Here is a 7,198-nt window from a genome sequence, read left to right as displayed (position 1 = left end):
CCCAGCCGCTCTCCCTCCGGGGGCTGTCACTGCCCTGCCAACGCCAAGGACTAAAATCAGCCGGCTTCTTAGAAGAGGACGTGGTGCTGACCATGTGCCACAAAAAATATCTGCTATACAAAACCACAAGCTATTTCCCACTCCAAAGCAAAATCTTTAATAGTAGCTGTTCTTGCAGTAGTTGGAAAAGTTATTCTGATTCCCTTTTTTTTCTGAAAAAAATATCCCCAGTTGCAACTTACGCTCTTGAAGAGCAGTTTGAAAGTCAGTCTAGCTGGTCTAGAAAAACTCAAAATCCATTGGAATAAAATGTCTTCATCGATTGCTCAGCTGGAGTCAGAATAACACTGTCTATTACTGAGTGCTGATTAGTGAAAAATAGAATTAATGCAGTTGTTCTTATTTATTGCACTCAGAAATGTTGTTGGTGACTTCTGTTCCAAAGGTGTCTCTGTCACCAATGATACTAAGTGAAACAGTCCTATTAAGGCTGACATGAGGAACATTATAAACTGGTGTGACTAGACAAGAAGCACAGTGAGATATTATATCAGTAGTCAATGTGTGAATTAGACTCTTAGAAGACTTGTGCAGACTCTGCCCCTGTGCAGCAACAGATCCACTGTCATCTGAAGTCTTATATAGTCATCCACAGCAGTGGAAAAATAAGTGTGTCTATTATATAGCTCTGACAAATTACCAGTATTACCAGTAAGCTGTGGTAGCACCTCCACAGTCCCCTGGGAAGGTGGGGTCTCTGCTGTGCTTGGCCCAAAGGGTGTGTGCAGGAGCATCCCCGCACAAATCTATGGCAGAATGGTGTCACTGCTGCAATGCAGCACGTTGGATGGTATTTGGCCAAATCATCCAGTCTCTCTGCATTCACGCTTTTGTGGACGGGACAAGTGTGAAGTTGGGCTTTGGCACTTCCTTTGACAACGTGCGTGATCGGAGGCACGAGGGACCATGCTGGAGGGCAGGAAGGATGGGGAGCACTGGCCCAGTATCAGTGCTCGCTGAGTTCGGACACTGCAGAAGAACCCCGAGCCTCCAAGTCTAGGGCGGTGAGTCTGTACAGGCTGCAAAGGTGGCAGGTGAACGAGACAGGAAGTGTAACATGGCAGTCATAGTGTTTTCCAGCAGTATCATCTTCTGTGAACCTGAGAGTGGACACAGTCAAGGCTTGGTTTGCCTAACGCTTACTTCCAGATGTGCGCTCACCTTGGAGAAATTGGGTGTGTGGACGCAAACAGAAGGTACAGGAGGTGCACCGACTCGGTGGATGACTGCTGTGCAAAGAGGACTCATTCCTGCCAGCATGTCCAGGCTTGCGGGGTTTGGGGGGTGTCTGCAATCTCAGACAGTTGGCTCTCAGGTGAACATAAACACTCATTTCATGGCCAACTGAAAGGTCAGTTTTCAGCTGAAAAAAAACTAAATTAAAAACTAAAAAAGCAAATGCATCTATAGAAAACAACGGATGATATGTTTCTGTGGTCCATAGCAGTGCTGACAAATTTTACCGCAGACAATGAGTTTCCTGATTTTGGCAACACTCCTTGACCATCAAGAAAGTAGTTATTACAGAAATTTTTGGCGTTGATCTATTAAGGGGTAGTTATTTAATATTTTTACATTCAGTAATTAAAATAATGAGAAAAGCATGGCACTGCACTTCTTGCAACTGGAGGAACAGTGTGGGATTGCAGTGTGTTGCTTATACCTGCCTACACAGTTGTTAATGCATGCATCTTAGCATACAGCTCCAGCAGTTTCTTGCAACTGCACCAGAATGTGCTTCTAAATGAAAGTCAAGAAGCAATAATTACAAATTTCAAATAGTCCTAGGTAAGACCACAAAAAATAATGTGGAACATACAGAGCTGTGGACTTTATGTTTTCTTAGCTACTGAACAAAATCACACTTCACTAGGATAAATTCTGTAAGAACTCGGAGGAATATATGTCCTCATATTTTGCAAAAATGTGTTTGTGAGACATCACAACTTTAAAAATGACTTTTATTCTGAAAGTGCCAAAACCCATTAACTTTTAATGAGACTTTTCAAAACAGGATTCAACCTTTTCAATCCAATTGCAACATGTTTTATTTGAATACTCACACTGAAACATAAAATGATGGCAAGAATTATTCCTGGAAGGTATTAAAAAGTTGATCCGTATGCATAAATTGAATTATGACTCTGGCAAAGGGGCATTACAAATAAAGAGATGTAGTATAAACACTTCATGCTACTGCCAAGGTCCTCTAATCATTTAAATTGGTTCAGACTGTTGGCTGTGAGATAGCCTGCCTGTACTCGATTACATATGCACAAAAGTCAGAAGATTGAAGAAATTGTCGAGAGTACAAAAGCGATTTCTTGAAAAAGCTAGCAAGGGAAGGCCAGAAGTGAAGGTAGTGAAGACTGCACAAACTGCAGTCCCAAGGACTGGCTGTTCAAATGCCTGAGCAACACGGAGAAACCATAGGGGAGCTCAGCTGCCAAGAAGTCTACAGGCTTTTCAACAGCACATTTGTGAAGTGTAATTTTGCAAAGACTTATAAACTGACCAAACTGGTCAGGTTTTCCTGGGATTAGCAAAAGACACAGCCTTGCCATGAAAATTGCTGCTCTGCCAGACTTGATGTTCTGCTACAAAGCATAGTTTTCCTCATGGAATAAATGTTATAATGTTCCTTGGATATCAATGTTTTTAAATAACAACAATAACCGCATGAAAGCAGCTCTCCAACATGGAAAATTTCAATATTTATGCAGAGCAAAGCTAGCTGCAGTGAAGATCAAGGTGTTAGAATAGGAGGGATGAGGCAACCCAGCAGTAGTCAGTGTTATGTCCTCCACCCACCGCGTGGACATAGGAGTGTGTATGTTTTGTTGCTATGCCAGCTACAGGTCAGCACTGAAAACTCACTGCCCATCTGCAACTATGTGCTTCAAGTAAATGATGACAATTTAAAAAATGAATAGAAAGGTGTAGCCAAGCAGGAGTTTCTTGGTTAATACTTCATTGAAAAAGCAGTCAGACTGTCACCAAAAAAAGTATTTTTTTCTTACCCTCCCCATCATCTTCTCCACCATAACAAGCAATAAGCATTGCTGCTCTGGTCCCACACCGATCTCGGGCTGCTGAATTGTGTAAGCAGGACCTCAGCACGTTATGGAGCTCATGTGAATGTTTCACAGAATCACAGAATCACTAAGGTTAGAAAGGACCTTTGAGATCATCAAGTCCAACCGTTAACCCACCACCACCATGCCCCCCAAACCATTTCCCGAAGCGCCACATCCACACATTTTTTGAATACTTCCAGTGATGGTGACTCCATCCCCTCCCTGGGCAGCCTGTTCCAATGCTTGACCACCCTCTCGGTGAAGAAATTTTTCCTAATATCCAGTCTAAACCTCCCCTGGTGCAACTTGAGGCCATTTCCTCTCATCCTATCACTAGTTACTTGGGAGAAGAGACCAACACCCTCGTCGCCACAACCCCCTTTCAGGCAGTTGTAGAGAGTGATAAGGTGTCCCCTCAGCCTCCTCTTCTCCAGACCGGACAACCCCAGTTCCCTCAGCTGCTCCTCATAAGACTTGTGCTCCAGACCCCTCACAACTTTGTTGCCCTTCTCTGGACATGGTCCAGCACCTTAATACTCTTCCTGTAGTGAGCGGCCCTTCTCGTAGTTTAACTGTGGTCATGACAGTGGGAGCTGGGGAAGCCTGGCAGAAATGTGGGCACCTATGCGTTTGCCCAGGTTGCTCCAGTCTTTATTCTCTCTGGGGTTCAGTTCCCAGCCCATAAAAAGGGGTCACTGCTTTGACCCAGATGAATGCTGTGGGGGTAAATGCATTCAAGACTGGGAGATACATCCATCTTGCAGTAATGAGGAACCACCAAAACCAGTGAGAATAGCCTGGACTGTCAAAGCCTCCTTGCCTCTGTAAAAGTGACATGTAAATGAATGTAAAAGCATGTAGATGAATGCTGACCTTGTTGCACGACTAAATGTCTTGATCAGAAAAGAGGGACACCACCTCACACACATTGAATTTAAGTAACATGATGGTCAGTTTGTGAAAAACAAGTTAAATAACCTAATACAACTTTTTACCTGTGGTCTGTATGAGGTTTACCTAAGGTGCATGCAGCTACTGGCAGCAAATGTAGGATGAATTGTGAAGATCCTGAGCTGGGGAAAAGGCTCTACCTACATTTTGTCCAATGTCTTTGGAGTCTTTTTCTCTAGGACATCTTCCACAAACCTTGTCCAGAGTCAACCACACAAAGAAGCAGCAGGACACTTGGAAACCATATGCAGATGGACTAAACCAATGAGGAAAAAGGGGAGAGAAAGGATGGACAGCCTAGGTAGGTGATGGAACATGTGCTCTACCACTCCTGACTGCCTTAAGCTAAAGCAAACACAGCAAGCTGGGGAAAGTTACAATGGTTTAAATTTTCTAAATACAGCATTTTTTGTTTTATTTTGAAACAATTTTCCCTTAAGGAATGTCCTTTCATTTTAATTTGCAGAAGGCTGACAACTCATCCTATTAAATTTTTTCCTTTTGCTGGAAAGAATTTTTTTTTTTTTTGCTGATCCAAAACTATATTTTTTGCTCTCATATTCATTGACCACTTTTCAGTATAATTCCTTCATCATTTCAAGGCATGACCCAGCCCAGTACCTGATGGATGTTTGGAATAATATTTCTCCAATGGACAGCTTTTCCCATAGCTGTTCTTTTATTATTTTTGCTAGATGACCTGACCTGATGTGGCAGTTTATGTGCTTCGGGAACATAGCTTTCTCAAGTGCTCAGATGACGTGAAATGGAAATGGTGTCTAACTTAAGCCACTTGGCACCAAAACACGGTGATGAAAGGAGATGGGCAAGTCATTGAGATTCATGCCCCTTTTCTAGCAAGCTGTAGATGCAGATGTTCAAAAGTCTTTGTAGAACATGTACTCCAAGCAGCTCAGAAAGCTTCCCAAGGCCCTCAAGACAACCTGGAGGTCTGTGGTAAAAGACCCGGCCTGCAACTGTCATGTGCTATTTGATGGGAACAGGACAGAGTGAGGGCATCCTCACCAGGAGACCCTGCTGGGCAGAGCAAGAGCCAGAGACTGTGAAAGGCAGCAAGGGAAGATTTGGTTTAGACTTAGGTAAAACAATTTGTACCAATAAGGACAATTCAGCCCTGCTACAGATTGCTGGGGGAAGTGAGGATCCCATTCAGGAAAGTCTTTAAGACTATCTGTCAAAATGGTATGGTTTCTTCATACTGGAGTTGGATGGCCTTCTGTGGTCCTGTCCAGATTCTTTTCCATATTTTTTCTGTAAATCACAAAACATTTGTTAGATGTTTCTCCTTTCCTACCATGATTTATCTACAGAAATAATTTCTGAAACAATTTTCAACCATTTCCTCCAAAATAATGTCCCCTGACTGCTGTACAAAACCTCTGACTGGGGGGAAAAAATAGCAGCTGGAACATCATCTACCTAAGATCTCATCCACAGGCACAAGAAACGCTCAGAAATTACAAGGCGCCTAGGCATCTCCTGAAACTATGGCTTTCAAAGAGTTTAGCTGGGTCATGACTTCACACCTCACCTTTCTAACCACCCCAAAACTAGTCCGGGGGCACATCTGTTCCACCCATGCTCAAACCTATCCCACTATCCACACACAGATTCTCCAAAAGCTTGCACTGATTAGCAATTCTCATACAGCTGGAAAGTCTCCGCCGTGTCTGATGCAGGAGTCCCTGCTTGCTATCAGGCATAAGGTCGACGCACAAGGACCCTTGAGTGCCAATGACACAGAAGTGGCTTCAAGAGGACGCAGACCTCCACGCCACGGTGGAGGTCGGTGCAGGCAGGGCACTGACGTCGGCTGCAGCCCTGAGAGCCTGGCAGGAGCATTACAGTGTTTTGCTCTGCTGACACTGGTAAAATTAATCACTCTGGTAAAGTCAGAGATTCATTTGTGTGTATAGCTGGGAACAGGAAGAGGAGCTAATAAATAAGACTGGATCTGTTATGGTTAGTTGTCTTTCGTTCTACTTGTTCACTTGAACAGACAGATGACTGCTTAATTTAAGCTACTATTTTTATGTGTATATATATATGTATTGTTATACATAAGGATTCATGGACTTCCAGTTACTCTTTTTTTTAACTTGCTAGAATTATTCTGAGTATTAATTACAATTCTGGGACTCTGCTTGATGGGGAACCGAGACAGTACTAAGTATCAAGGCGCCAGGTGAATGCACTGCTCTCTACACTGTGCCAATATAATGCTTCCTTATTTTAAAAGACTATGCAAACTGACAGAAGAGAAATGTGGATAAATAAAATGATAAACAGAATTGTAAATCTAAGTATAAGCACATACATTGTGAAACAATTTGTGAAACAAAATTTTATAACTTTATTATACATGTGTTATGAAAGCTGAAATATTTCCAGAGGAGCAGTTTTCCATTGGAGGAAAAAATTCTTCTGTAGAGCTGCAATAACATAAAAAAACCCTCTACATCTTGTTTGGAAGAAGAAAGTTTTATTAAAATACAGAAGGCCAAGTAATTTTATTCCATGAATTGCTAGAAATGCAGAAAACAACTGTGGGCAAGTCCTGAAAAACGGCTCATCTCAGAGCTTGTTCAGAGAAATAATCTGAACTAATTTATTCACAGAAGGTTCACGCTGAACATCACACTCAGTAACTACCAAAATACGATTTTTAATAAATGATCACTTAAGGTATAGAAACAGAAAAAAAATCAGTGAAGGGAAAGGAAAAAAAAATGAGGTCACTTTGCACATAAATCTCTTATGCATAGCGCTCTGTCAAGAGCTTTCAACAAGGGGCAGCTTGGAGGGGAGGCTGATCTTCACAGGAACGCACTCTTTGGGAAGTTAGACCAACGTATAGTGTTCCCCAGATGGGTGGCAAGTCCCATCATAATGCATCAGAGTAGTTACAAATAAGCAAGAGGATTCTGTGAGTGCTCTTCGGATTTCCTGCTACAAACAGTAGGCAGTTAAAGACAAGCAAACCTTAACCCTCCCGATGAACTGGAGCGCTGAGCTCGATTTCTCAGAAGGCTGCAAGAGTTCTCCGGCAGAGATTGCTGTGATTTGTCTAAACTCGCCACATAACCTGA

The sequence above is a fragment of the Phaethon lepturus genome, unplaced genomic scaffold, assembly GCF_000687285.1.
Source record: "Phaethon lepturus isolate BGI_N335 unplaced genomic scaffold, ASM68728v1 scaffold10895, whole genome shotgun sequence".
NCBI lineage: Eukaryota > Metazoa > Chordata > Aves > Phaethontiformes > Phaethontidae > Phaethon > Phaethon lepturus.
Note: the sequence above shows the minus strand (reverse complement) of the source record.